The 9,320-nt window shown below is 39.4% G+C and overlaps 1 long non-coding RNA gene across 1 annotated transcript in view; it reads left to right on the forward strand.

Moving 5' to 3' along the window:
* The window catches only part of LOC308680495, a 9,627-nt gene extending 6,199 nt beyond the window's left edge, over positions 1-3,428 (forward strand). Inside the window, exon 4 of the long non-coding RNA XR_014028920.1 lies at positions 2,876-3,428. This is a non-coding gene — a long non-coding RNA (uncharacterized lncRNA). The remainder of the gene's footprint in view (positions 1-2,875) is intronic.
* Positions 3,429-9,320: the final 5,892 nt, after the last annotated feature.

Here is a 9,320-nt window from a genome sequence, read left to right on the forward strand (position 1 = left end):
ACACTTCCAGTTAAAGACATTTAATTTCAGCAAAGTTTAATGTTTGCAGTTTACAGTTAACTCTTATGAAAACTCTTGTAAAATAATAGTTTGAGGATGAACAAATGAACCAAACATATGCAACTAAAAAATACAAATTATTCATTAATACTTTAGTATGAATGTCATACATACAATATGAACGGTCATACATTCATATTAAAAATTAAATCTTGTTAAACATGGTGTATAAGAAAAGGGGAAAAAAATATGCGTATGATTATTATGATTATTCTTTAAGGTTATTTCTATGATTAATCCTTTCAAACATTATTCTTGTATTGATACATTTATTGCATCGTTTAAAATCATATACTCATAGTTATACTAATATTCAAATGCTCTATTCAGACCAGACAGTATAGGCCTGCTTCTACTCTGACAAATGTAGCCTACATCTATTTCTGGGCTAGACATGCTATTTGTTGTTTCCGTTTTCTGCTCAGTGTGGTATCTAATCTAATATGTGTGGTTTAGTTTCACATGAGATGGTTATCTTGGCTGGAATTAACTGTATTTGCATAAAGTCTATTTTCTGGTAGGCTACAGGATGAGAGCGTCTTAATTACGAATACGATCATTTAATTTTTCTAATTATTATTTTATTTCAGTAAGTGTTGTTAGTTTTGTTTAGTTTTTCATTTTTGTTGAAATTTCTATTTTATTTCAGTTTACGCAAATGTTTTTTGACTAATATTTTTAGTCTTAGTTTCATTTTTCGTTTACGAAAATAACCTTGACTCCCATAGCCTGCAGTGGAACTGTGTGTGTGTGTGTGTGTGTGTGTGTGTGTGTGTGTGTATATATTTAAGATCAGTAATTTCACTTAAATGGCAATGAAAATGACCTATTAATTGTGATTTAAGTGAAATTAGTGAACTTAAATATACGAGCTTGATAAAAATGACCATTCTAGAAGAAATTTTCAGATGGCACTTAGAGGCTTTTGCATCTGAACTTTTCATATAAGTTACAAAATGAAGACAGACTTCACTGCCAGTTCACTTCACTGTTCACACACACACACACACACACACACACACACACACACACACACACACACACACACACACACACACACACACACACACACACACACACACACACACACAGACACAGTTCCATTGCAGGCTATGGGAGTCCCTTGTTCGATAGGTAGACATCGGTCAGAGTTGCAGGTCCCCACTTGGCATGTTTTTAAAAAATAAAAAAATGCATATTTAAAGTTATATTATGAAAAAGACCTTAAAAGAAAACTTTGTATGTTTTTTTTTTGTTTCTTCAAAATGACCAGAAACACTAGTCCCCTCTTGGCCAATGTAGAGCGATAGTCCCCTGTTAGTAATATAGACGTGTATATGTGTGTGTGTGTGTTTGTGTGAGTGTGTGTGTGTGTGTGTGTGTGTGTGTGTGTGTGTGTGTGTGTGTGTGTGTGTGTGTGAGAGAGAGTGTGTGTGTGTGTGTTTCCTGTTTTGCATAACATTTTAAAGTCTTTTGTAAAATCAATCTACTTATGTTGTTATTTATGGAAGGATTTCTATATATTTATTTTAATCTATAAAGCCTACATATTTGAGACGCAAATTCCTAAGGCCTCTAAATGATCAACATAATAAATTCAAAAAACTGATATATATAAATATTATGATTATTTTATATGATTATTTTTATTATATGATTTTTTCTTTTATATTTTCTCTAAAGATTTTCTTTTATATCTAAAGGTTCAATCAAAGGCTTTTCAGGTTTTAACCTTGACAGGGCTCTCAAGTTTTACCAAAAGCTTGGAGTGAGATCACATGTGGTTAGGGGAGGAGCCCTAATGGAGCCCCGCCCCATATGTCCCCGCCCCCCAATTTTACCCATTCCTCATAATTAACCAGCCCAAATTGTTATAATTGAAATTATAACAATTGGTAAATCTGATAAATGACAGAGCAATTCATCACATCAAATATACTCTTTAATGTTATATTTCAAAATTACAAATAAGTTATACAAAAATTACAAAAATATAACAAATTGCTCCAAACAGTTTGGAAAAACAAATCTTTTTGCATTTTGAATGTGTCTAGTCAAAATGGTATAATTATTTATTGTGTGGTGCATGGGACATTGTGAACAAATTACATATTAGAGTATTATTATGAAAAATACAAATGCAATGGCAATGATTAATGTATGTTTTGACAGGATATATTACCCAGAGCACTCTGCTTTAATACATGCAGCCTTAATGTAACTAGAAAGAATATTAATACAGTATAATATATAATTTAAAATAAAATAAAATAAACAAATTTCAATGTATTTAAAATAAAATGAAGAAATACATCTTCATTCCTTCCCATACCCACTAACATTTCCCTTAGTTTAAGAAAACGTAAGCTAGGCAAACTGAGCCAAAGCTTCTGGCCTGGTTGCAGAGTAAGTTAGTTGTAGAGTTTTTGACTGCATCAATAATAATGTAAACGATGGGCTATATATTAAATGTTCTAGCCTAAAAATGTTAGACGAGCTTTCTTCCAACTTACCTTCTCCATCACGACGTGTGTGTGTTCACGGAAACTTCACTTTGTGTGCCTGCGCCTCGTATACAACGTTATATATAAAGCTCGCAGGACAACTTGGTTGGCATTGCCTTTTCAGCGTGAGAAATACGTGGGGCGTGTGAGCGTGTGAACTGGTTGAATATCGTGTGTCTCACGTCCAATGCGTGAGACTTGAGAGCCCTGCCTTGATTATTTACTCAATGAAAAGTAATTGAACACAATGGAAATAAAGAACCAAGTTCCATCTTTAAAAATGTGACTTTAATATTTCATCTATATTCCAGATATGAAAATGTTCCGTCCCGTCCTGGATCTGCTCGCCGAGATCCGAGCTCCAGTAACTGAGCTTCTCCGTCCACAGACTCTCTTCTAAACTCGTTCCACGGGGAAAAGTGAAAGATGTGGAGGGTCTTCCGATCAGGATTCAGCCGGTGTTTCCGATGACTGTGAATCCTGTGACCCGACCTCCATCCCAGCCGAACACTGACAGCACTTCAGCGCTCCAGAAAACCTGTTCTCTACTCTTTCTCGGGTCTTTGGGGTCATTAACTTTTCAGCAAACTGCTTGTTTGAGAGCGCTGAAGTGTCCTTCCGAACATGTCCGTCAGTGTCCGGCTGAACGTGTAGAGCAAAAACTCAATTCGTGTTTGTTAACTAGTCTGGAAGCTCAGATTTGAGTCTTTTGGTTGTGGAAATGAAGTGTATCATCAGAGATACTGTAATCCTGTCTTTTTAAAGTCCCCCTGTGGTGCAAATCCATCTGTTAATGTTGTTTATGTGTCTATGTGGTGTTTTTTAATCCTCTTTAATACAAACTATGTGTAAGTTCATAAGTCGACAGCATTGCTGAGTATTTCCTCCTTAAAACTGCAGTGAACCAAAGACAGTCTCAAAAACACGCTTTGAAATCGCTGGTGTTTCTGACGTCACAAACTACCTTGTAACCAATCAGATCAACGTGTGATCGTCAACCAGTGGATCTCTGAGCTGAGTGAGTGAGTGGAGGCGGGGCTCATTTGCATATTCATAGAACCGCGCATACTAAATGAGGCAAAGGTGTCGAGTTACATTCAAGCTGTTTTAAGGCATGAAGAATTGTTTTCAAGGAAAAAAACATTTAATTGTGTCATTTTGGTGATCAAAGATGAGTTTTAAGAGAGCAAATTATTGAATACAGGGGGACTTGAAAAAATTTATTGAAAAATGAGAGTGTAAATAGTGGCAGAAATCCAGTACTAAGTATAAATAGACACAAACAGCATCTTGTTTACACTGCAAGTGCATAAGGTGTAAAAAGAAGTAATATTCTGAAATGACAAATGCCTTTATGTAATGTGCTATTAGTGCTAATAATATCTGAGCTATGGTGGATGGAGTGAGTGAAAATAGCTAAATATCTTTATGCAATGCTGCAAACTTGAAGCTTTAAAGTTTGTGTACTTTTAATTCATCTACGATGTCACACTGTGAAGCATCGATCTCCTGTTAGTCATGAAGTTCATCAACTCTCAAACGAAACTTCTTCGCATTATCCTGGACTCTTCCCGATTTAGTCACACGCAGATGAATGGAAGTCAATGGAATGGAAAGTGAGGTTGATTGTTAGCATGATGATGTGCAATCAGGCTGTTGTGGTTGGTAGCTAGGGTGTTGCTATGCAGTTGCTAGGATGTTGTTGTTAGGGTGTTGCTATGCAGTTGCTAGAATGCTGTGGGTGGTTGCTAGGGTGTTGCTATGCATTCACTAGTGTGGATAGGGTGTTGCTATGCAGTCGCTAAGGTGTTATGGTCAGTTAAAATGTTGCTATTTAGTCACTAGGGTGTTGTGGGTTGTTAGGGTGTGGCTATGCAGTTGCTAGAATGCTGTGGGTGGTTGCTAGGGTGTTGCTATGCATTCACTAGTGTGGATAGGGTGTTGCTATGCAGTCGCTAAGGTGTTATGGTCAGTTAAAATGTTGCTATTTAGTCACTAGGGTGTTGTGGGTTGTTAGGGTGTGGCTATGCACTCATTCGAGTGCTGAGGTTGATTGCTAGCATGATACTGTGCAATCACTAGGGTGTTGTGGGTAGTTGTTAGGGTGTTGCATAAATGTGTCTCCACAAAACAGATGTAATCTGATCTACTACTTCTGAGCTGTATGCAAATAAAGTTCTGCTCCATGTAAATATGATAAATATGATTTGATCAACTCTTAAACGAAACTTAGCCTGCATTCCCGGACTCAGTTGCACTCATATGAATGGAAGTCAATGGGATGAAAAGTGACTGTGCATTTAGTGCTGGAGGTTTAAAACAAACCCTTTGAAACACACACTTTACGACACAAAGTCTGTAAATGAAAGTGCATTGAATGCATCATGTGATTGACATATTGCTCAAGTGTCAGTGAAATGTTGATGCTCTTAACAGCAGGATTAGGACACGATATCGAGCCTCTTCAGTCAGATTTCAGCTGAACTCTCCACTTGACTGTGTGAGATATGCTCTGTGGGAATGCTGTGTTTGTTTCGCTCACTGACGAGACGTTGTAATCATGACAGACACACTGATAAACCCTGATGAATGTGGACAGGGTTCAAACACCTGGATTTACTGACACAGCAGCTTCAGTATCTGCAGTGAGCTCACGAGGAACTCAAGCGTTTGAACAGATGCTGTGTGCGACACAGATTTATTTGCGAGCGGGTTTTGACTGTACGTTTACAGTGTTGCCGTCGTAGCGTTAAATGTTTTGCGGTTTCTGATTAGCGGCTGCGTTCGCACACATCTGCAGGAGTCTGATTATGTCTCTCTTTACATTTACATCCTTCTTTCAATAGCAGATGTGACGGGAGTTCATTAAACATAATCATGGTTTTATGGCTCATGTGTTATAAATAAAATCAAGCTTTTATTTCAGGGAACTTACATGTGCAACAGGAGGATAAACTTGATCTTGATAAACTTTAAAATTGTTATGGGTGATTGTTAGGGTGTTTCTATGCAGTTGCTATGACTTTGCACATGGTTGTTAGGGTATTGCTGTGCAGTTGCTAGGATGTTGTGGGTGGTTGTTGGGGTGTTGCTATGCAGTTGCTTGGATGTTGTGGGTAGTTGCTATGCAGTTGCTGACTTGCTGTAATGTTGTGGTTGTTTTGTAGGGTATTGCTATGTAGTTGCTAGGATGTTGTGGTTGGTTGTTGGGGTGTTGCTATGCAGATGCTAGGATGTTGTGGGTGGTTGTTGGGTAGTTGCTATGCAGTTGCTGGAATGTTGTGGTTGTTTTGTGGGGTTTTGCTATGTAGTTGCTTGGATGTTGTGGTTGGTTGTTGGGGTGTTGCTATGCAGATGCTAGGATGTTGTGAGTGGTTGTTGGGTAGTTGCTATGCAGTTGCTAGCATGTTGTGGGTGGCTGTTAGGGCGTTGCTATACAGTTGCTAGTTTGTTGTGGGTGGTTGCTAGGGTGTTGCTATGCTATGCTATGACTTTGCACATGATTGTTAGGGTATTGCCATGCAGTTGCTTGGATGTTGTGGGTAGTTGCTATGCAGTTGCTGTAATGTTGTGGTTGTTTTGTGGGGTTTTGCTATGTAGTTGCTTGGATGTTGTGGTTGGTTGTTGGGGTGTTGCTATGCAGTTGCTAGGATGTTGTGGGTGGTTGTTGGGTAGTTGCTATGCAGTTGCTAGGATGTTGTGGGTAGTTGCTATGCAGTTGCTGGAATGTTGTGGTTGGTTGATAGGGTTTTGCTATGCAGTTGCTAACATGTTGTGGGTGGCTGTTAGGGCGTTGCTATACAGTTGCTAGGTTGTTGTGGGTGGTTGCTAGGGTGTTGCTATGCATTCACTAGAGTGGATAGATAGGGAGCTGCTATGCAGTCACTAAGGGTTATGGTCTGTTGTTAGGATGTAGCTATTCAGTCACTAGGGTGTTGTGGGTTGTTAGGGTGTTGCTATCGTTGGGGTGCTGAGGTTGATTGTCAGCATGATGCTGTGCAATCAGGGTGTTGCGGTTGGTAGCTAGGGTGTTAATAAACTAATAATTTGACCATTTTGGAGTCTGAGATTGTTATCCTGTCTGTTTTCTGCTGGAATTGTATGGATGTGATGGTTTTCTTTCTCTTCTGACCTTCTGTTTAAAACCTTTTCTTTCTGTGTTAGATTTAAACAGTGATTCTGGTGCGTATTTGGTGTTTTCAGAGCAACACAACAAACAGCTGAACAAACCGTGTGATGATGTCTAGAGTTGGGCTGGACTGCTGAGACGTTCTTCCTCCTCAGGCTGGTTTGTAATGTCCACCATGTGTCGTCCACGTCTGATTTATCACCGGCTCTGTCTGTGGGATCGGGTCAGTATCTCTGCTAAATGAAAAAGCACGGTTAAGATTCCTATGAGGCAATAACTCTTCACCTTTCACCCGCGCCCACTCATCTCTCTCAGGCCTGTGTATATAATGTTTGTGTGTGTGTATGTGTGAGTCTGTGTCTGTGTCAGTTTGTCTGTCTGTGTGTGTGTGTGTGTGTGTGTGTGTGTGTGTGTGTGTTTGTTTGTGTGTGTGTGTGTGTGTGTGTTTGTGAGTGTGTGTTTGTGTGTGTCTGTGTTAGTGTGTGTGTGTGTGTGTGTTTGTTTGTGTGTGTGTGTGTTTGTGAGTGTGTGTTTGTGTGTTTGTGTGTGAGTGTGTGAGTGTGTGTGTGTGAGTGTGTGTCTGTGTCTGTGTCAGTGTGTGTCTGTGTCAGTGTGTGTGCGTGCGATCGTGCGTGTCTGTCTGTGTGTGTGTTTGCGCGCGTCTGTGTGTGTGTGAGAGTGTGTGTGCGTCTTTGTGTGTGAGAGAGTGTTTGTGTGTGTGAGTGTGTCTGTGTTAGTGTGTGAGTATGTGTCTGTGTCAGTTTGTCTGTGTGAGGGTGAGGTTTTTTGCGTGCGTGCGTGTGTGTGTGTGTGTGTGTCTCTGAGTTTGTGTGAGTGTGTGTCTCTGTGTGTGTGTGAGTGTGTGTCTGTGTAAGAGTTTGTGAGAGAGAGAGAGAGAGTGTGTGTGTGTGTGTGTGTGTGTGTGTGTGTGTGTGTGTGTGTGTGTGTGTGTGTGAGAGTGGGTGGGTCTGTGTCAGTTTGTGTGTGTATGTGTGTGTCTGTGTTTGTGTCTGTGAGTGTGTCTGTCAATGTGTGTGTAGCGTGTGTGTGTGTGTGTGTGTGTGTGTGTGTGTGTGTGTGTGTGTGTGTGTGTGTGTGTGTGTGTGTGTGTGTGTGTGTGTGTGTGTGATATGCAAATTGCAATCATATGGTAGTTGTATTTTCTACCACTGAAGATGTTTGGATATTTTGTTCTGGAGAAGAAGACACAACACTAAACGAGATCATCTTTTCTTCTCTTTGCAGTCGTCATGCTCCCGTCTCTGTTACAGCAGGGTTCATGCTTTACATGCTCCGTGTTGTCCGTGTTCATACTTTCTATTTTGTATTATTGAATAATAAAACAAAATGGCCATTAGAAGCCACCCGAGCTCCTGAGGGAAAACACTGGCATTTAACATTCCAGCCAAGCATTGATCTGAACCTCTCAGGGAAAAAATGCTCTGGCAATCTCTCGTTAAATAACACGACGTGTTTCGGAGCGCAGAGACTCTTCTGACACACACAGTAAAAGCCTCGAGCTTCAGTGTCAAAGAGATCAGAGAGGATCAGACTGACACAAACACATATTATCTTAATGAAACATCAAGCTACTGATGTTTACCTGTGTGTCTTATGTTGAAAACAGTTACATTTTGTGCAGAAACTGATACATTGTATTTTCCACATTCTTTGATGAATAGAATGTTCAAAAGAACAGCGTTTATTTGAAACAGAACCTTTGAATGTTACTGTATCACAGAAATGTTTCATCAGGTTTGTTTACCTGCAGAATAATCACTGACAGTTATGTCATTCATACAGTGCTGTGAGGAATTCATATTGCTTTTGACCCTATTTACGCATTCAAGGACTTGCATCATTAGCGAATCCTTCAAAGTGAAGTTAAGATGCATGACTGAACATTGAAGGAATCTCTTCTCTTTCCTCGTGGTCAGACGTCTCCTGCCGTTCTGCTGTGGAACCGGAAGTGATTGTTAACATCTGTCGACGCTGTCAAACACTGTTACACGGTAGTTCTGCTGACGTGTGTTTACACTGACACGGGATGAAATAACGGGGTGAACTTCGGGTTTGAGTTCCTGTGATATTTCTTGGCCCAACATGAGGACTTTGAGATGAAATCTGATGATTCACGCGGCTTAAAAACAGACTCACTTTTGTTTTTTTTCAGCCTCTGGGCAACATTTGGTCAGTTCAGGGCTTTTATATGGCAAATCCAAATGCAGGTCGTTTATAATGTGGTGTGTGAATGATAACAGCGCAAGTTCCACTTTTTTCTGCGTAATTCCAAATATATTTGTCTATTGCATTTTACTTTGTACACTGCAAAAAAATGCTGTTTTTGTCTTATTTCAAGTACAAATATCAAAAACTTCTTACATCAAGATGCATTTTCTATATAAGAAAAATGTATTAAGATATTTAGTCTTGTTTCTTGGAAGAAAAAAAAATCTAAATTAAGTGCATTTTGCTTAAAACAAGTAAAATGATCTGCCATGGGCTAAGAAAAATAATCTTAATGCAAAGGGAAAAATAAGATTTTTTTGGCAGATAATTTTACCCCCCCCCCCCCACCACCCAGGAAACAAGATAAATATCTTATGTCATTTTTCTTACATAGAAAG

Source organism: Scardinius erythrophthalmus (genome assembly GCF_964197995.2).
Source record: "Scardinius erythrophthalmus genome assembly, chromosome: 20".
Lineage (NCBI taxonomy): Eukaryota > Metazoa > Chordata > Actinopteri > Cypriniformes > Leuciscidae > Scardinius > Scardinius erythrophthalmus.